Source organism: Eumetopias jubatus, unplaced genomic scaffold (assembly GCF_037043125.1).
Source record: "Eumetopias jubatus isolate StellerSeaLion01/CBP00866 unplaced genomic scaffold, mEumJub1_p1.0 scaffold_6, whole genome shotgun sequence".
Classification (NCBI taxonomy): Eukaryota; Metazoa; Chordata; class Mammalia; order Carnivora; family Otariidae; genus Eumetopias; species Eumetopias jubatus.
Genome location: NW_028274812.1, coordinates 49,267,607 through 49,289,561, shown reverse-complemented (window position 1 = coordinate 49,289,561; position 21,955 = coordinate 49,267,607). Strand labels below are relative to the sequence as shown.

At 38.9% G+C, this 21,955-nt stretch overlaps 1 pseudogene; it reads right to left on the bottom strand.

The window, feature by feature from the left end:
- Positions 1-500: 500 nt before the first annotated feature.
- On the bottom strand, positions 501-2,523 carry LOC114209939 (CWF19-like protein 1 pseudogene; annotated as a pseudogene).
- Between the last annotated feature and the right edge of the window lie 19,432 nt (positions 2,524-21,955).

The following is a 21,955-nucleotide window of genomic DNA, read 5'->3' as shown; positions in this document are numbered from 1 at the left end:
AAAATAAGGTTCTAAAATGCCATTGGTTTATGCAGTTTTGAGAAAGAATTCGGTAATAACATGCCACACCCTTCCCTATAACACACACACACATATACACTGTACAGTGCATCAATAATTAATAATAAATAATAAATAAATAAGTAATCAACCCACCAGATACTTATCTAATTTGGTCTAAAGCAAAAATAGCAGAATTTGTCTCATGATTGCCCTACTCATGATTCATTTTTTTTTTTTGCAGAAAAGCATTTGGATTTAATTTGAGAATTTAAATGCTTTTTTGAAAATGTTGGTAAACACAGTCCGTCCTTGGAGCTCGATGACAGACATGCTTTTAACATAAGACGTTCATCCTACAATGTGATTTTTTCCAGAGAACATTCACTATCAGGCCTCTTTGCTGTAGGTGGTTTCCACGGGAGCCCCTTGAGACTGGTTTCTTTACAAACAGGTTGCTGCTACTTCCTGTGAAATTCATAAAGCGCCTTTCCCTTTGCTCAGTCATCCAGAATGAAGTCAAAGGGCTCAAAGTTTCTCCAGAAGCTGTGAGCCAGGGTCGCCTCTTCCTTGCTCATCTGGCACTGCCTCTAGTCAGACTGGTCAGGAATACGAAGAATGACTTCATGGGCCAGGACCTCCCTTTTTAACTGCAAGGGATTTTTTTTTTTTTTTTTTTTATAGGAAAGCTTCTTTCCTCTGTCAATTTTGACATAAAAGTACATTGCTCTTGGCTGTGCAATGGGCTTGATGTCAGAGAGCTCTGGATTTCCAACAGCTAGCTCCATCTGTTCTTCCTGTGCCTGGGTAATGTAGGCATCTTTAATGTCATTAGCAGAGCAGTGGCTGAGTGGCACAAAAATGGTAGCTCCTATAATTTCTCTAAAATAGAACACTCCACTTCCTTGACTCTTGCAGAGCTGTCTCAGTGTAGTCTTATACTTCTTCACCTCTTCCATCATCTTGATGAAAGCTCCATCACTGACTGGTCATGTCCAAGGGGCAGGATGTGGACATGGTCGTCAGATAAGCCTCCTTTGACCAGGGAAAGGTAGCAATGTGTGTCAATGTTGACCACCAAATGCTTGTCCACTTTTGGACTGGCAAGGCAAACCTGGCAAGGTTCTGGAGGCTAAGGAAGTTTGGAAGCTGCCTTGGGTCAAGAGATGATTCCTCCTGTAGAGGAATGCCTTCCTTCTCTGCTTCAATCTACCTATCCCCTTAGCCATCTTATAGAATAACAGAGTAGTTGCAGATGATTAAAGAGATAAAAATGTACATATAGCCTTTAGAAGATCATTGGTCACATAAGCAGGGATGATTTCATCTTCTGTGTGTGGGTTGGATACAAAACATCTATTTAATTTTAACCATCATTATTGTGAGCCAGCTTTGTGGAAGTGGGAGAGAGCCATCTGCTCAGAAAGGTGATTATGAATAACACATAATGAAGCCTCATCAGACAGCACTGACTGGGGCAGAATTACACGGTGACCAAGACAGAGTGTAGAGATCAGGAAACAGGGCTTTGAATAAGAATTCTCCCACTTACTACCACTGTGACCTCAGACAATTAGTTCTCCCTTCATCTGCAAAATGACAATAGTATCTACTTCATAGAGTTTTTGTGAGGATTAAATAAGAAAGTGCATGGATAGCCCTGTGCATGGCACATCATCTACATCAATAAGTGTTATAAAAAATTTGCCAAGAATTTCATAAAGTAAGATTTCCTACTGATTCAAGAGCTCATAGATATTTTTAAAACATTTATGAGACTTTTGTTCTTTGCCATAAAACATGATATAAACACTAATCATGTAAATAATTTGGTCTGTTATAGTGTTACTGATAGTCACTATAAAACTTTCCAACCCTATAGGCTCACATGGTTAAGCGTCTGCCTTCGGCTCAGGTCATGATCCCAGGGTCCTGGGATCGAGTCCCGCATCGGGATCCCTGCTCCTTGGGAGCCTGCTTCTCCCTCTGCTTCTCTCTCTCTCTCTCTCTCTCTCCCTCTGTCTCTCATGAATAAATAAATAAAATATTTAAAAAAACAAAATCAAAAACAAAAAAACTTTCCAACCCTACATTTCTTACTTTTTCCCTAGTCCTTACTTGTAAATTTTCTGCCAAATTTTCCCAAATCATGACTACTTCACTCTTGAGAAAAGATTAATTTGTTTCTCTTCTGTTCAGTGTCTCAGGGTCCTGATTCTCACAAACTTGATTTTCCACACCCCCTTTGCCAATTGTTTTCTGGATAGATACCGCTAATGGGAGACAAAATAAAAAAAATGGAGGACAACAGGAAAGAAGCCATGTTACTTCCTTGTCTTCTTTCCTGGCTTTGGGCTGCATTTTTGGTATAGACTGAGTCTCCATAATTCCATCTCTTTCTAGCAGACCTTCTCTCTGTGGCCACAATTTCTGTTGAGGCAATCCTTGCCATGATCCCAGTTCCCAAATGGGTCTTGCTTCCATGAGTGGTTGTTTCTCTGTGATTCCAGCTTCTGTCTGCATGTTCTGTATTCTCAAGCTTTTGCAGCATCATTGTCTCCTTTGTCTCTCCAACTCTAGACTAAATTTTGAGTGACACTAATCTCTGAGTGTTGATGTGAAACACTGGGTGTCCTCTCCATTTTCTGATTGTCTTGTAGATCTTCCTCTTCCTTTGTAACTAGTGGTCTGTATTAATGTCCTCTATTAAACTACTTGGTCTGGGTTCTCCTCCTGTTTAGACCTGACAGATTCAATCATGGTAATTCTACAACTGTTCCTAAGCAACTGACCTAGTGTAGACATTTGATTTTTAGATTTTTTTTTTTTTTGTAGAATTTGATTGAATTCCGGAGTACATTTTAAAAAGGTAAGTATAGAACGATGAATCATTTCTTTTTTTTTTCAGGAAAGTTAAAAAAATGCCTGCTCCAGACTTTGACAACTAATTTTATTAGCAAATAGCTAAATAGTAGAAATTCCACGCCCAAGATCTATAGGTGAAAAAAATACAATGAATTCCAAAACATGGGCACATCCCCAGATAAAGAAGAAAAGACTATTTTCATCATTTCTCCCCATTAGTATTACAGCTCTTGATGTTTTGGAATTTGAAGTAGAAATCATTTAATTAGTTTCAAGTTTATCCTAAATAAAAGAGCTTGCAATTCTAAACTAAGCCTCAAAATTTATGTATTAAGAGTTTTTTTCCCTATGCCCTTAATGCATATAGTTCCCACAAATTGAATAAACAAAGGAAAAATACTAATCAAATACTAGGAAATAATTATAACTAATATCAGAAAATAACTTTTCTACTTAATTACAGAGAATATCATAAAGTCAGCCTGATATTTCTAACTCGTTGCTTAAGTCAATACAAAAGAATTGAATTTACAACTTCCTTCAACTTTGTAGATCATTTGAATTCAAGGGAAAAATTTCTGCCCCAGATAAAAAAGATGGATTGAATTATGAAGTTTAAGAAAATCATATTAACCTAATATCTCAAGTAAAACACAGCCAGATTCTCTTAGGCAACCCGAGGGCTATGTATATATAAGCTTTCATCTTTGGGCAGATGGGTTGCATTCGAAAGGAAAGAGAACATAGAACAGTCAGTGTGTCCTGAGACATATGTTTTTTTTAAATTGTCTAAGTAGGTTCTTTTCTGTTTCCCAAGACCATGGGGAAAATACCAATAAGTCAGGGTTATGGAACTTATCTAAAGTTGTGGAATATTTGCTCTGATGGATTTATGTGACCACAGTGTTAATATAAATAAGTACATTTATTAAATTGACCATTTTAGACAAGTGTACACTGAGGTAAGGTAAGAATTACCTTAGTTGGTACAGCTGGTACTGAGCAAATGTTATTGACCTTGAAAAACATCACAGTTAGCCAAAAATAATAAAACTCTAATTAAAAAAATGGTTATTCATAAAGGAAACCAACATTAATGAGAGCATTCCTTAAAACTGTCTCTCAAAATAATAACCCACAAAAAATAAGTGAATTAGGAAAAATGTAGTGTTTTAATGGTACATAAAGAGTTTGTAAAAGAAGAGACTAGGTCCAGGACTTAGACAGCTGTGGATTCCATCATTATAAAAACGTAATATAGTAATGGAAAAAACATGTTTAAAGGTTGATGCAATTGTAAAAGAAGCTAGGAAACATCATACGACAAGGGGTAAATTAATATAATATTTATTTTTAAATTAATAGAGTAGTTTTTAGCAGTTTTAGTTTGCAGAAAATTAAGCAGAAAATATGGAGAATTCCCATATACCCATTCTCTCCCCTGCATGTAGTTTTCCTTATTATTAAATCTTGCATTATTGTGAACATTTGTTACAATTGATGGGCCCATAGTGATACATTATTATTAACTGAAGTTCATAGTTTATATTAGAGTTCACTCTTTGTGTTATGTATTCTGTGGGTTTTGACAAATGTTTAAATATATGTGTTCACACTACAGTATCATACAGAATTTCACTGCTCTAAAAACCCCCTGTGCTCTACCTATTCATCCCTCCCTCTGCCTCTCCCAACCTCTGGTAACCACTGATTTTTTTACCTTCTTTATAGTTTCGTGTTTTCCAGAATGTCCTATAGTGGGAATTATATGATATGTGGCCTTCTCAGATCGAATTCTTTCACTTACCAATATGCATTTAACTTTTCTCCATGTCTTCTAATGGCTTGATCGCTCCTTTGTTTTTATTGCTGAGAAATATGCCATTGTATGGATCTACCACACTTTTTTTATCCATTCCCCTATTGAAGGACATCTTACTTGCTTCTAGGTTTTTAGCAATTACGAGTAAAACTGCTATAAACATTCATGTGCAGGTTTTTGTGTGGACATAAGTTATAACTCATTTGGGTGTCTCTGGGATTTTTAATATTTATGAAAGTTTTATGAAAACTTTATGCTATAAATTAAAACATTTCAACTAAGTTGACAAATTTCAAGAAAAAATATATAAGCAAATTTACTTAAAGAAGAATGGGAAAGGTCTGAATTGTCCTATAATTACTAGAAAACTGAATCAGTAGTAAAAAACATTTCCACTAAGAAAATTCCAAGCACAGAGTCTCTATCAACAAGTTCAAACCAGTGTTCAAGTAACACATTTTTGCAAACTTAACCATACTTTTTCAGGGCACTAAAAGCTTATTTATGAGGCTAGTGCGATTATTTTTTAAAGATTTTATTTACTTATTTGACAGAGAGAGACACAGCGAGAGAGGGAACACAGACAGGGGAGTGGAGGGGGAGAAGCAGGCTTCCCGCCGAGCAGGGAGCCTGATGTGGGGCTCGATCCCAGGAAGCTGGGATCATGACCTGAGCCTAAGGCAGATGCTTAATGGCTGAGCCACCCAGGCGCCCTGAGGCTAGTGTAATTTTAATGCCAAAATGCAACAAAGATCGTAAAGAAAGAAAAATATGAGCAAAATTTATTTATGAAACATAGATGCAAAAATCATAAGTAATATACTAGCAAAAAGAATTTAGAACATACATAAAGTATAAATGATATAATGCACGTGACAAAGTTGATTTTACTTCAGGAAGATAAAGTATTAATATGGGAAAGTTAATACAATTTGTCACATTATAAAATTAAAGATCAGAGGGCGCCTGGGTGGCTCAGTTGGTTTGGCAACTGCCTTCGGCTCAGGTCATGATCCTGGAGTCTTGGGATCCAGTCCCACATCAGGCTCCCTGCTCGGCGGGGAGTCTGCTTCTCCCTCTGACCCTCCCACCTCTCATGTGCTCTCTCTCTCTCTCTCTCTCATTCTCACTTTCTCAAATAAATAAATAAATAAAATCTTAAAAAAAATTAAAGATCATAAAATACCTCAACAATTGCAAAAACGGCACTTATTGAAATATAATGTCCATTGATGTTGATGTTCTTGACAACTTAGAAGCAGAGGGGAACTTCCTTCATGTGACTGCAAATCAACAGTAAACTTTATACACAGTGAGAACACGTTGAGAAGGCTCTACTTCTGAATTCAGGAAGAAGACCTACATTCCAAGCAATACCTCTCTTTTTTTTTTTAAGATTTTATTTATTTATTTGACAGAGAGAGACACAGCGAGAGAGGGAACACAAGCAGGGGGGAGTGGGAGAGGGAGAAGCAGGCCTTCCACCGAGCAGGGAGCCTGATGCGGGGCTCCATGTGGGGTTCGATGTGGGACTCAATCCCAGGACCCTGAGATCATGACCTGAGCTGAAGGCTGATGCTTAACGACTGGCCACACAGGCACCCCACAATTACCTCTTTCATTTAGTATTTTACGAGTTTTTCTAACTAGTGCAGGATGACAAGAAAAAGAAGTAAGTGTAAGGATTGGAAAGAATAAAGAATTAAAAACTAATTTGCAAATCATAAAATTGTGTATAAGGAATAACAAAAACACAAATAAATTATTCAAATTAGTAGAAGAGTAAGAAAAAGTTGCTAAGTAAAAATCTGCATAGTAAAATAAATTATGTTCCTAAATAACAGTAATAAATAGTAAGAATACAAACAAAAAAGTTTGAAGATAACATTTATAATAACACCAAGCCTGCAAGTTACATAAAAACATATTTGACAGAATATGTCCAAGAACTCCGTGAGAAATATTTTAAAATTTATTGAAAGACCTTAAACAATACCTAAATGAATTAAAAGATAAATTATATTAATTGATTTTGCCCCTGAATGATTCTAGTCAAAATCACAGCATTTTCTTTCCATAGACATTAATAAGCTGATTCTAAAATTTATATGTAAATTTAAGAGGGCGCTTATAACTAGACAGTCTTAAAACAGAAGAATCAGAGCAAAGACTTGCTTTATTAGATATTAAGACTTTTTAAGGATCTATAATAATTAAGGTAATGTGGTCTGGGTGCAGAGATAGACGAATGAAATAAAATGGAGAGCCCAAAAGCAGATGTATGGTATACAGAGATATATGTGACCGAGATGGCATGGAAGATTAGTGGAGGATGAACAATCTCTTCCATAAATACTGTTCAGATCAAATGTATCCATATGAACAACAAATCAAAATGTAACTTTATTCACACATAAAGTCAAGTCTGGGTCGATTAAAGACCTAAATGCAAAAGACACAGTTATCAACGCAGGAAAATATCTTCATGATGTCAGGGTAGCAAATGATCTATATCCGTTGGTTTCGGTTGGAGTATAAAATATGAACGCATAAAATAGTGGTCCACCAGTAATATTCATAGAATTGAATATGTCGTTCTTTTATATTTTAATATGTAGCTATTATGTTGCATACTTTAGCATTCTTTTATTAAGAAAATATAAACACTTCAAAAGTAAAACAACATAGTGATATCTACTCGGCATTGCTCAATGAGAAATACTAAATTTGCATAATGGCCTTTTTATGTGAATTGTAGTAAACTTTTAGTATAGGAATACCTAACAGACTTTAAATATTCTTTTCCATTTATCTAATATAACTGTTTCTATTTTGTTATTCAAATAATATTACAAGTTGGCAATTTATTTCTAAATATAAAAATAAATATTAAATATGCGAGAAGAAAGGGAGATAATCAAATTGCCAGTATGTGTATGTGCGCCTTTGAGAATTATTTTTCTTTTTTGCTTCATTAAATGTGATTTGGTTTAAAGACGACCTTGACTTCCAAAAAGCTACTAAAGCTTGTTATTTCTTCCAATGTAATGTTTTCTCTTCATAAAATGTTGGATTCTATAGCAAACATTTTAGAGAGAAGTATTTGTAGGATCTGTTCAGTTTAATAATGTAGAAGTTGCATGCCTAACGAATTGTGTGTTATGGCAAACAATCATTTAGCAGGGAAGCGGGGGTAAGGACTAATGACTTTCGATCCTACAATAATGAAGTGATTTTTTACTCTAGGAATTTCAACAATAATAGTGTTTTCGAGCTGTTATGGACTGAATGTTTCTGTTCTCCCCAAATCCACACACTGAAGCCCTATCCCCCAAAGTGACTGTATCTGGAGACATGGCCTGTGAACAGGTGATAAAAAAATGAGGTCGTGAGGGTGGGACCCTCATCCTATAGGGCTCATGCTCTCCTAAGAAGAGGAGACACCGTCATGTGAGGACACTAAGGAAAGGCGATCCGCTGCAAGCTAGGAAAAGTTCTCACCAGGAACCAATCAGCTGGTGCCTTGACTTCGGACTTTTCAGCCTCCAGAACTGTGAGAAAATAAACTTCTGTTGTTTAAGCCACCCAGTCTATGGCATTTTGTTATGACAGCCCAAATTACTAATACAAGACCTAAAAATGAGTAGCGATAAACCTAACCCTCTCTGCCTAAGTGTAGCATTATGACACCTGGCATTTATTTGTTCCATAATATTAGCCTTTCCTTTCTGTCACCATTCACAAAATAATTAGCAGAGTTTCTTACAAACAATATTTATCTCATCCTTATTTTTTCAATCGGATTTTGTCATTTAATGAATCATCCAAAAGTTAATGAATTAAAACTTCCATTTATTTTGCTCACAATCTTGTGGGTCAGCATGCAGATCTCAGCTGGGGAGCTCTATTCTTCTAGTTCTTCTGGTCTAAGCTGGGATTCCTCATGTGCTGGCAGCCACCCGAATGTCTGCCAGGCAGATCTCTCTCTGGAGGGTGGCTAGTCGTCAGCTGGGACTAGAAAAGTGATTGGAATGCGTGTCTCTCACCCACTGGCAGGCTAGCCTGGACGGACTGACAGCAACTCCAGGATGGCAAGAGGCCAGATCAGTCCCAAGCTCAGAACTTGAATTCTGTTCCTTCCACCCCAGTCTGTTGGCCAAATCAAGTTAAAAGGCTAGACCAGATAGAAGGGACAGAGAAGAAGAGCAGAGCATTGTGGCCGTTTTTGCCATCTACCACAATTAAACAATGCCTATGGATATTCAAATAGCATAGCTGTATTTCTGAGGCAGTGATGGTGCTCCATCCCCACTGCCACGGCAGAGCTAACCAACACTCATCTAAGGCAATGAGAATTGTCTTTTTAACTAGGTGATGGCATGACAGGCTATTCAAGTTATCAAAATCTTCTAGAAACATAAAATCTTAACTCCTGAGAGATGGTGGTCCTTTCCATTCCTTTGCGACTTAACCCTATCCACACCCGAAGCTCAGAGGAAATAAACTTGTTTTTTAAAAGCTATATGGCATTATTTTCCTTGTTACATGAAGTGATCTCTTAAATAGGTTGACCTAGCCTAGTAAGAATTTGCAGAAACCTTCCATAGTCAGCACAACAGAAGCATAAGTTTTGAGGCTGAGACAATAAAGCAATGTAATTTTTCCTCCCAATGGCTTTGCAATGTGTATGTGGCTGTTTTTTCCCTGCCCTTGCATGAGACCTCAAAGAAATTCTTAGACACTAAAGGCCCTGTAGGCTCTTTGACCCCTAAAACAGTTTTAGACCAATAATTAGTATGTTCAGTCCCAAGTAGTAATAGAAACTCCAAATTTCATTCTAGGTTAAATCTTCTATCCTTGTATAAATTAGGACAGATCAAGTTGTGCCCTGGTAACAGACCCAACACATGTTCTGGGTTGTTTGTTTGTTTGTTTGTTTGTTTGTTTGCCCTAAGTCCTCCCAGGACCGAAGCAGTAACTCTTCCTTGCAGTAACTCAGTAATCAAAGCCATGTCTCTCTTGGGGTGCCGCCATGTTGACAAGGGACCTCCTTGCTGCTGGGAAAGAGGAAACAACAGAGTCACGCAGAGCCTTCTCATCGCAACAGTTTGAAAGTAACACATGACATTTCCAGTCCAATTTCTTCAGTTATACATAGTCACAGACCCCATGTAACCGAAAGAGGCTGCAAAATGCGTCTTTCCTAAATCAGAAAAAAGGACTAGAAGGATGTTGGTGAGTTCTACTGCTGGGTGCCCTACCTCTCTCCTAGCTCGCACCTGCTGGGAATAGGCAATGTAGAAGACTTCTTTTCTATTTTATTGCCTCATGTTTCTGCCCCTGCTCCTCTCCCCACACAGATCATAAAATAGGGTAAAGATGCCATTGTTCCCCCAAGATGGAATGGAGAAGAGAAGGGAAAGTAAGGGGCAGTAAAGGTTTTACTTTCCTGGTACAGTTGTGAGCTGGTGTAACACTTTCTGGCTTGGTTAGTGTTTCTAAAATGGATCCTTTCTTCTACTGTGGGTTGCATGGGTTCTTTGGAGGTTCTCCCATTACTGCAGATGGCTTACTGGTAGTTCTTTGACATTTTCCCACTGACTATTTAAAACTCCCGGTTGTCCATGTATATCTGGGTCTCTACCACACTTCCTGGACAAAGTCACTTTTAGATGACTGAGGTCTGACACGAGGTCACGTCTTCCCAGTTCAGAGGAAAAACACACACATTGAACTTATTGATAGAAAAGGTTCCCCCAATGAAGCCATCTTCTCAGTTACCACTGTCCACTTTACCCACTTCTAGGCTTTAAAATTCCTCAAGTCTGGGGCAGACACCAGTCTTCTGTATCACCCAGGCTTCAAGAGATATAAATCAGGTCTTCTCATTTGTCCTCATGGTGTCACTGGGTGAATGGGGTGGCTGGGTCACCCTACTGGGGCCTCGACCCAGCTGGACCCAAAAGAGTTGCTGAAGATTCTTGGTTGTCATGAGAAGGAATTCAGGATAGACATGCAGCACAGCAGATGAGTAACACAAGTGGCAAAGTTTATTAAAGCAAAAAGTACACTCTCAAGATATGATAGCAGCTAGCGAGAGAGAGAGAGAGAGAGAGAGAGGTGTCTTCAAGGTTTGGGTTTCTATCTTTTATCTGCAGTTGTTAACTAGCCGGTGGAAAATTCACAACTTGGAGCAATAAGCTGGGCTTTGCCCTTTTTCTTCCTAATTTGGTCAGGAGTTTCCTGTCATGGCATCCGCCATCTTGGGCCTGTCTGGTTTGATTGGGCTTCTTGTGGAGTGCTTCTGGGACAGGCCTTGGACATTGCCTAGCTGGCCATGACTTCCTTCTTCCTGACCTCCATGTATCCTGTTAGAACCTAACTGCCTACTCTAACATTAGAATCCCTTTTGATTGGTCTTCATTCTCCCATACTTTTTCTTATATTTCACTGTATTTCATAGTGTATCATATAACTATTATAAAAATAAATTGAGTTTTATTACTCCCTTCTTAAGACTTTCAGCAGCTTCCCATTGCACTTAGAAGAAAATTTAAAGTATTTATCATGCCCTAAAGGGTTCTGTCTGATTTAGTTCTTGTCTTTCAACCTTACTTTATATCAGTGGTTTCCAAACATTTTGTACATTAGATTCATATGCTGTACTTTGATAAATCCTGATGCCGGGGTTTTACATTTGGCCATTTACATTAGAATGTCTGAAGGTAGCAGTCAGACATCATTATTTTTTAAAGATACCCACATGATTCCAGTGTGCAGCAAAGTTTGGCAACTACTGTTTTACACCATTCTTCCTTGCTCACCATGCTCTCTTTTCACCGGCTTTCCTTACATTTCCTACAAGTTTTGTGGTATAATAAACAATGTGTATGGTCCTTGTCTTCGGTTCCTGGCAGGGAGCTTCAAAAACCGTTGGAATTTCCTAAGTGAGAGGAGTGTCTTCATTACACTACCAAGGTAAGTCAAGGTGGGGTCCTAGATAGCTTCAGGAAGGCACTGCTTACTGGAAAGAACAACCACCTGATTAGAAGGTTGGAACTTTGATCCAGCCCAGCACCAGTGGGGGAAAGGGAGGTTAGAAAATGAGTTCAGTCATGTGGCCAATGATTAATCAACCATGCCTATGTAATGAAACCCTCTTTGGTTTTTTATTACTTTGATGATGATGATGATGATGGACAGTAACCTTACTTTTAACTACCAATCGACTGTTTTGTTGGGAAAATCAAAATAAACATATATTCTCCCAAATGATGCCAAAAAAGAAAAAAAAATACTGGTGAACAAAAAAACCCCTTTCATTGCATTTATATATTTTCTGATGGCAAACTATTGAAAGTTGCCATGCATAGTGATATCTCCACAAGGCAATATGAATATGGAACTGCTCTCCCAGAGCACAGAAGCCTTCTAGTTTGGCATGTCCATAAGGCTATATTCCATGCAATGAACTCCCTATCCCATTGCCTTACTCTTTTTTTTTTTTTAATTTTATTTCTTAAAAAGTTTTTTAAAATATGTTATTTATTTATTAATAGAGAGACAGAGAGCGCACAAGTGGGATGAAGGGCAGAGGGAGAGGATGAAGCACACTCCCTGCTAAGCAGGGAGCCTGATGCAGGACTCAATTCTGGGACTCCGGGATCATGACCTGAGCCAAAGGCAGACTCTTAACCAACTGAGCCACCCAGGTGCCCCTAGAATTTATTTTTAGAGAGAGAAAGAGAGAGAAGAGAAAGAGAGCGGGGGGAGGGGCAGAGGGAGAAAGAGAATCCTAAGCAGGCTCCATGCTTAGTGCGGAGGCTGACTCAGGGCTCAATCTCAGGACCCTGATATAATGACCTGAGCAGAAATGAGTCAGACGCTTAACCGACTGAGCCACCGAGGCACCCCACTTTTCTTTCCTTTCCTTTTCTTTTTTTTTGAGAAAGAGTCCTCTTTTTGAGTCACATAAATTTATATTCATATACTACGCCTTGATGCTTTTTGGTTCTATGCCTCTCCTAAACCCACTCTAAACACCAATGAAATCACATAGTAGTATTCTGTTATAAAATGTTCACTTACATCAGAGGTCATCAAACTTTGGCCTGCTGGCCTAATCTGCAAGCCCCCACACCTATTTTTTTAAATAAAGTTTTATTGTAACTTAGTCATGCCTAAATTTTTTTTTGTTATTGCCCATGGTTGCTTTCCTGCTATAATGGCAGAGTCAGGTAGCTGTGATAGAGCTTGTATGGCCCAAAAGCCTAAAATATTTACTATCTGGTCTTTTACAGAAAAGGTTTGCTGACTTTGGTTTACATAATTGAGATTATCACTGAAATGAAAGAATGCATATACACAAAATTCTCTCAGAACTCTCCTGATACCAGAGACTCTATTGTGGATCCCAGGTTTAGAAGTCTTCATCTATTTCCTTGAAAGAACTGAGCTTGGAGTCTCAGAGAGGACCAAGGTCTGGATCAACCATTGAAGTTTAGGTGCTCCAGGAATCTGTCTTCCAATGCTCCCCCGACTGCTGGTTGGAACACTGCTGAACATTTAACCACATTCTTCTATTTATGGGCCTGGGGTTAATAGTAGCCTATACATTTCTCAAGGGCAGCCATATTATGTTTCACATGTTTATCCCTAGCATCAAATACAGTGTTGGGCAAATTGCAGGAGTTTAATAAACATTTGTTGAACAGACCCTGAACTAGGAATTGCCAAGAAATGCGGAGTTCCTTCAGAGAGATGACCAGAGTCACACTTCAGGGCAGGCATGGACACCTCTGGGGAGCAAACCATGGGAATTAGCAGGTCTGTGCTAAGAGCTGATCCTGCAAGAGCAGCCACCCCAGGGCTACTGCCAATAGAGCTGATCAGCTCTGATTGAAGATTTTGTTGGCAGGAATTGCCTTAATAAAGCCAGGAACTTACCGTTGAAGGTCTCCAGCTCATTCTTTGTTGTGGAACAGTGGCTGTCCTCCTCACTAAGGAGAGAGAGCCATAGTTTGCCCCTTAGAGCTACATACATGAATTGCTCACACGATATAATCTTTGTTATTAGATGTGGTTATCCTTCAGTTAAGACAAACGAAATAAGAACACTATAAGGAGTGGAATTTGTTATAAAACACTATCAGGACAGCATTTGGGTGATATAGGAACTATCCCAAAGGATCAAAATCAAAGTTTGCACAAATTATTCTTACATATTATAGTGGATGCTTCAAAGATCCTCTGTGAGGTGGGTGGATCAAGTATTACTGTACGATTTTACAGGTGTATAAGCAGGCTCAGAAGCTCATAGGTCTGGCTTTATCTTAAGAGAATTAGTGAAACTAAGATTCAGAAAAAGAAATATTAGGATTCCAAATCCACATGACTTTCCTCTAGTCAATGCTGCATCTCCAAAAGCAAAACTACCGCTTGAGAAATAAAAGATGTGTTTCCTTATATTTTGTCCCAAAGTCCGAGAGGTGTGGTTTGTAGGCTGGCAGGGAGAAAATATTTGTGTGCAGATACTTGTGAAACTCAGTGAGCTTATTTACTAGCTTCTCTTGCAGGAGACTTTCAGGGCAGATACTTGCAGAAAAATCCTTCAGAATTTTCCTTTTACATATAGCTTCACACAAATTTATAAGGGGGTTTGTGCTGAACGTATGGTAGTAATATGATGAGATTTCGGTGCCTATTTTTCAAAATTTTTCTCAACTGAAAAATATACTAATCAGAGAATCTTGCTTTAAACCGCATTTTTTTTAAGATCAAAGGAAAACTGGCATTAACTGTTGGCAGAAAGTGAAGTGACTTTCCAAGCATCAAAGCTGTTTAAAGAGTTTTGAAAATACAATTATGCTATTCATTTGTTTTCCCTTTAGAATCAGTGTATCATGGATGCCAGCTAGGGTACTTTGCCTTGGATGGAATGATAAAGAGTAATCTCAGCTGAAATAGGTTGAAATCCCTCATTAGATACTAAAGAGCAGCATGAGGGAAATTGGTTTCTTTTAATCTTCCACACAAGGAAGCAATCTCTTTATATGCAAATATAGAATTTTGCATATTTATTGTATTTTTTTGATGATTGAACTTATACATTTATAGGCTAAATGCCATTCTTTAAAAAAGAGGGTGCATAGTAAATATTAGTTTCTATAATATCCCTTAACAAGTTCCTACTCCTTGGTGCCAAACACTCTTAACAGTGCAATTCATGTCTTCTTTCTCATCCTAATAGCTCTGTTCTCTTACACTAATTTTACACTTCTGTAAATGCATAGATAATTCTTAGCATTCAAACCAAACAGCAAGGAAACTCTTCTCTTTCAGGTCCAAGATAAATTCTCACCCTGTACTTGGGGAGTTGGATAACCAACTTGCCCTGTCTAACCCAGGGAACTTTCCTGGTTACAGTGATTCAAGTGTGCACCCAAGGGCACCTCGTAGTCCCAGGCAAAATGGATCGTTGTAATTTGGAGTGCTGATCTTGGCACCTATTTTTTATATACTTTTTAAAAAAATTTTGTTTTTTAACTTAACATAACATAACATTGTTATGTTAATCACCATACATTATATCATTAGTTTTTGATGTGGTGTTCCATGATTCATTGTTTGTGCATAACACCCAGTGCTCCACGCAGAACGTGCCCTCTTTAATACCCATCACCAGGCTAATCCATCCCCCCACCCCCCTCCCCTCTAGAACCCTCAGTTTGTTTTTCAGAGTCCATCGTCTCTCATGGCTCGTCTTCCCCTCCGACTTACTCCCCTTCATTCTTCCCCTCCTGCTAACTTCTTCTTTTTTTTTCTTAACATATATTGCATTATTTTTTCAGAAGTACGGATCTGTGATTCAACAGTCTTGCACAATTCACAACACTCACCATAGCACATACCCTCCCCAATGTCTATCACCCAGCCACCCCATCCCTCCCACCCCCCACCACTCCAGCAACCCTCAGTTTGTTTCCTGAGATTAAGAATTCCTCATATCAGTGAGGTCATATGACACATGTCTTTCTCTGATTGACTTATTTCACTCAGCATAACACCCTCCAGTTCCATCCACGTCATTGCAAATGGCAAGATCTCATTCCTTTTGATGGCTGCATAATATTCCATTGTGTATATATACCACTTCTTCTTTATCCATTCATCTGTCGATGGACATCTTGGCTCTTTCCACAGTTTGGCTATTGTGGACATTGCTGCTATAAACATTGGGGTGTGCACATGCTCCTTCGGATCACTACATTTGTATCTTTGGGGTAAATACCCAGTAGTGCAATTGCTGGATCGTATGGTAGCTCTATTTTCAACTATTTGAGGAACCTCCATACTGTTTTCCAAAGGGGTTGCACCAGCTTGCATTCCCACCAACAGTGTAGGAGGGCTCCCCTTTCTCCGCATCCCTGCCAACATCTGTCATTCCCTGACTTATTAATTTTAGCCATTCTGATGGGTGTGAGGTGGTATCTCATTGAGGTTTTGATTTGGATTTCCCTGATGCCGAGCGATGTTGAGCACTTTTTCATGTGTCTGTTGGCCATTTGGATGTCTTCTTTGGAAAAATGTCTGTTCATGTCTTCTGCCCATTTCTTGATTGGATCATTTGTTCTTTGGGTGTTGAGTTTGATAAGTTCTTTATAGATTTTGGATACTAGCCCTTTATCTGATATGTCATTTGCAAATATCTTCTCCCATTCTGTCCGTTGTCTTTTGGTTTTGTGGACTGTTTCTTTTGCTGTGCAAAAGCTTTTTATCTTGATGAAGTCCCAATAGTTCATTTTTGCCCTTGATTCCCTTGCCTTTGGCAATATTTCTAGGAAGAAGTTGCTGCGGCTGAGGTCGAAGAGGTTGCTACCTGTGTTCTCCCCTAGGATTTTGATGGACTCCTGTCTCACATTTAGGTCTTTCAACCATTTGGAGTCTATTTTTGTGTGTGGTGTAAGGAAATGGTCCAGTTTCATTCTTCTGCATGTGGCTGTCCAATTTTCCCAACACCATTTGTTGAAGAGACTGTCTTTTTTCCATTGGACATTCTTTCCTGCTTTGTCAAAGATTAGTTGACCATAGAGTTGAGGGTCCATTTCTGGGCTCTCGATTCTGTTCCATTGATCTATGTGTCTGTTTTCGTGCCAGTACCATACTGTCTTGATGATGACAGCTTTGTAATAGAGCTGGAAGTGTGGAACTGTGATGCCGCCAGCTTTGCTTTTCTTTTTCAATATTCCTCTGGCTATTCGGGGTCTCTTCTGGTTCCATACAAATTTTAGGATTATTTGTTCTGTTTCTTTGAAAAACGTGGATGGTATTTTGATGGGGATTGCATTGAATGTGTAGATTGCTCTAGGTAGCACTGACATCTTCACAATGTTTGCTCTTCCAATCCATGAACATGGAACGTTTTTCCATTTCTTTGTGTCTTCTTCAATTTCTTTCAAGAGTATTTTATAGTTTTCTGAGTACAGATCCTTTGCCTCTTTGGTTAAATTTATTCCTAGGTATCTTATGGTTTTGGGTGCAATTGTAAATGGGATCAACTCCTTGATTTGTCTCTCTTTTGTCTTGTTGTTGGTGTATAGGAATGCTACTGATTTCTGTGCATTGATTTTTATATCCTGCCACTTTACTGAATTCCTGTATGAGTTCTAGCAGTTTTGGGGTGGAGTCTTTTGGGTTTTCCACATACAGTATCATATCGTCTGCAAAGAGTGAGAGTTTGACTTCCTCTTTGCCGATTTGGATGCCTTTGATTTCTTTTTGTCCTCTGATTGCTGTGGCTAGGACTTCTAATACTATGTTGAATAGCAGTGGTGATAGTGGACATCCCTGCCGTGTTCCTGACCTTAGGGGAAAAGCTCTCAGCTTTTCCCCATTGAGAATTATATTTGCTGTAGGTTTTTCATAGATGGCTTTTATGATATTGAGGTATGTACCCTCTATCCCTAACTCTGAAGAGTTTTGATCAAGAAAGGATGCTGTACTTTGTCAAATGCTTTTTCTGCATCTGTTGAGAGGATCATATGATTCTTGTTCTTTCTTTTGTTAATGTATTGTATCACGTTGATTGATTTGCAGATGTTGAACCAACCGTGAAGCCCAGGGATAAATCCCACTTGGTCGTGGTGAATAATCCTTTTAATGTACTGTTGGATCCTATTGGCTAGTATTTTGGTGAGAATTTTTGCATCCATGTTCATCAAGGATATTGGTCTGTAATTCTCCTTTTTGACGGGGTCTTTGCCTGGTTTTGGGATCAAGGTAATGGTGGCCTCATAAAATGAGTTTGGAAGTTTTTCTTCCATTTCTATTTTTTGGAAAAGTTTCAGGAGAATAGGTATTAATTCTTCTTTATATGTTTGATAGAATTCCCCTGGGAAGCCATCTGGCCCTGGGCTTTTGTTTGTTGGGAGATTTTTGATGACTGCTTCAATTTCCTTAGTGGTTATAGGTCTGTTCAGGTTTTCTATTTCTTCCTGGTTCAGTTTTGGTAGTTGATACATCTCTAGGAATGCACCCATTTCTTCCAGGTTATCTAATTTGCTGGCATAGAGTTGCTCATAGTATGTTCTTATAATTGTTTGTCTTTCTTTGGTGTTGGTTGTGATCTCTCCTCTTTCATTCATGATTTTGTTGATTTGGGTCATTTCTCTTTTCTTTTTGATAAGTCTGGCCAGGGGTTTATCAATCTTGTTAATTCTTTCAAAGAACCAGCTACTAGTTTCGTTGATCTGTTCTACTGTTCTTTTGGTTTCTATTTCATTGATTTCTGCTCTGATCTTTATTATTTCTCTTCTCCTGCTGGGTTTAGGCTTTATTTGCTGTTTTTTTCTCTAGCTCCTTTAGGTGTAGGGTTAGGTTAAGTGTATTTGAGACCTTTCTTGTTTCTTGAGAAAGGCTTGTATTGCTATATACTTTCCTCTCAGGACTGCCTTTGCTGTATCCCAAAGATTTTGAACAGTTGTGTTTTCATTTTCATTGGTTTCCATGAATTTTTTTACTTCTTCTTTAATTTCCTGGTTGACCCATTCATTCTTTAGTAGGATGCTCTTTAGCCTCCATGTATTTGAGTTCTTTCTGACTTTCCTCTTGTGATTGAGTTCTAGTTTCAAAGCACTGTGGTCTGAAAATATGCAGGGAATAATCCCAATCTTTTGGTACCGGTTGAGACCTGATTTGTGACCTAGGGTGTGATTTATTCTGGAGAATGTTCCATGCGAACTAGAGAAGAATGTGTATTCCATTGCTTTGGGATGGAATGTTCTGAATATATCTGTGAAGTCCATTTGGTCCAGTGTGTCATTTAAAGTCTTTATTTCCTTGTTGATCTCTTGCTTAGATGATCTGTCCATTTCAGTGAGAGGGGTGTTAAAGTCCCCTACTATTATTGTATTGTTGTCAATGTGTTTCTTTGCTTTTGTTATTAATTGGCTTATATAATTAGCTGCTCCCATGTTAGGGGCGTAGATATTTACAATTGTTAGATCTTCTTGTTGGATAGACCCTTTAAGTAGGATATAGTGTCCTTCCTCATCTCTTATTACACTCTTTGGTTTAACGTCTAATTTGTCTGATATAAGGATTGCCACCCCAGCTTTCTTTTGGTGTCCATTAGCATGGTAAATGGTTTTCCACCCCCTCACTTTCAATCTGGGGATGACTTTGGGTCTAAAATGAGTCTCTTGCAGACAGTATATCAATGGGTCTTGTTTTTTTTTTATCCAATCTGATAGCCTGTGTCTTTTGATTGGGGCATTTAGTCCATTTACATTCAGGGCTAAGTATTGAAAGGTATGAATTTAGTGCCACTGTATTACCTGTAAGGTGACTGTGACTGTATATTGTCTGTGTTCCTTTCTGGTCTATGTTGCTTTTAGGCTCTCTCTTTGCTTAGAGGACCCCTTTCAATATTTCTTGTAGGGCTGGTTTCGTGTTTGCAAATTCCTTTAGTTTTTGTTTGTCCTGGAAGCTTTTTACCTCTCCTTCTATTTTCAATGACAGCCTAGCTGGATATATTATTCTTGGCTGCATATTTTTCTCGTTTAGTGCTCTGAAGATATCTTGCCAGTCCTTTCTGGCCTGCCAGGTCTCTGTGGATAGGTCTGTTGCCAATCTAATGTTTCTATCATTGTAGGTTACATATCTCTTCTCCCGAGCTGCTTTCAGGATTTTCTCTTTGTCTCTGAGACTCGTAAGTTTTACTATTAGATGTCGGGGTATTGACCTATTTTTATTGATTTTGAGAGGGGTTATTTGTGCCTCCTGGATTTTGATGCCTGTTTCCTTCCCCACATTAGGGAAGTTCTCTGCTATCATTTGCTCCAATATACTTTCTGCCCCTCTCTCTCTTTCTTCTTCTTCTGGGATCCCAATTATTCTAATGTTGTTTCATCTTATCGTATCACTCATCTCTCGAATTCTGCCCTCGTGGTCCTGTAGTTGTTTATGTCTCTTTTTCTCAGCCTCTTTATTTTCCATCATTTGGTCTTCTATATCGCTGATTCTCTCTTCTGCCTCATTTATCCTAGCAGTTAGTGCCCCCATTTTGATTGCACCTTATGAATAGCCATTTTGATTTCAACTTGGTTAGATTTTAGTTCTTTTATTTCTCCAGAAAGGGTTTTCCTAATAACTTCCACGCTTTTTTCAAGCCCAGCTAATATCTTTAAAGTCATGATTCTGAACTCTAGGTCCGACATTGTACTAATGTCCGTATTGAGTAGGTCCCTGGCAGGCGGTACTACCTCTTGTTCTTTTTGCTGAGATGATTTTTTTCGTCTTGTCATTTTTTCCAGAGGAGAATAGATGAATGAGAGAACAAAATGCTAACAGGTTAACAATGTCCCCAGCAAATATACTCTATAGAAATCAGAAAAGACCTGAAACCAAGGGAAAAGAAAGGGAAAGAAAGAAAAAAGAAAGAGAGAGAAAAAAAGAAAAAGATAAAAACAAACAAAAACAGAACAAACCAAAAAAACCAGAATATGATCAAATATGATCAGGCTAGGGCATAGATCAGTGCCACACACTAGATTTTGGACGTATTTTGGTCTGTTAGAAGGAAGTGCCTCCTAAAATTTTAAAGGAAGAAAGACTCCTATATGTACAAAATAAGAGTTCGTACAATGAAGGGATGGAAGATGACTGTAAAGATGAAAATTATAAAAGATTTTATAAAAGGAATTGATAAGATAAGAAGTTGTTTGAAAGAAGAAAGAAGAAGATTTAAAAAAAAGAAAAAAAATGGGAGAGACTGTGATCAGGCAGGAGACTAGAGCAAAGCCATACACTAGTGATTTAGGGTATATTTTGATCTGTTAGAAGAAACTGTATCTCAAAATTTTAAAGAGAGAAGAACTTATATATATATATATGCCAAAAATAAGGGTAACTACTATGAAGGGATAAAATATGACTCTAAAAATGAAAAATAAAAAATGTTTTTTTAAAAAAGGGATTGATAAAATGTTGGTTGAAAAAGGGAAAAAGAAAAATAAAAAAAACAGTTAAAAAGATTAACTTTGAAAAACTAATGAATCATGGTAAAAAAAGCCATGAATTCTATGTGCAGTATTCCCTTAGCGCTGGAGTTCTCCCGTTCTCCTTGATTGGTAAACTTGGTCTTGGCTTGCTGGCTGTTCCTGCTGATCTTCTGGGGGAGAGGCCTGTTGCCGTGGTGTCCAAATGTCTTTGCCGGAGGTGGAATTGCCCCGCCGTCGCCAGTCGGGGCTAAGCAAGCTGCTCGGGTTTGCTCTCAGGAGCTTTTGTTCCCTGCAAGGTCTTGGTACAGCTTTGGAGGACGAGAGTGGAAATGGTGGCCTCCCACTCTCCGCCCGGAGGAGCTGAGAACTCGGGGCCCCACTTCTCAGTGCACCCCCAGAGAAAAGCAGTCAATCACTCCTGTCTCCCCACTCTCCGGCCGCACTCCGTGCTCACCCGGCCTGTGACCGAGCGTTTCTATCTCTGCCACCCGACCCCGTGTGGAGTCTCCAAACCCAGCAGATCCCTGCGGTGCGCTTCCGCACTGCTCCTCCCAGGGGAGGAAGGGGAGTTTCCCCGGCTCTGCTGCTTGTTGGGTCCCTGCTGGAGGAGCAGTGGCCCGACTGGGCTGCGGATCACAGTTTATGGCAACCCCGAGCTGAGAGCCCGCGCCTCGGCTCCGTCTCTGCAGCCGGCTTCCCCGCTCCGATCCCTGGGAGCTCTGCTGCACTCAGGCACCCCCAGTCTTTCTGTGACCCCGAGGGTCCTGAG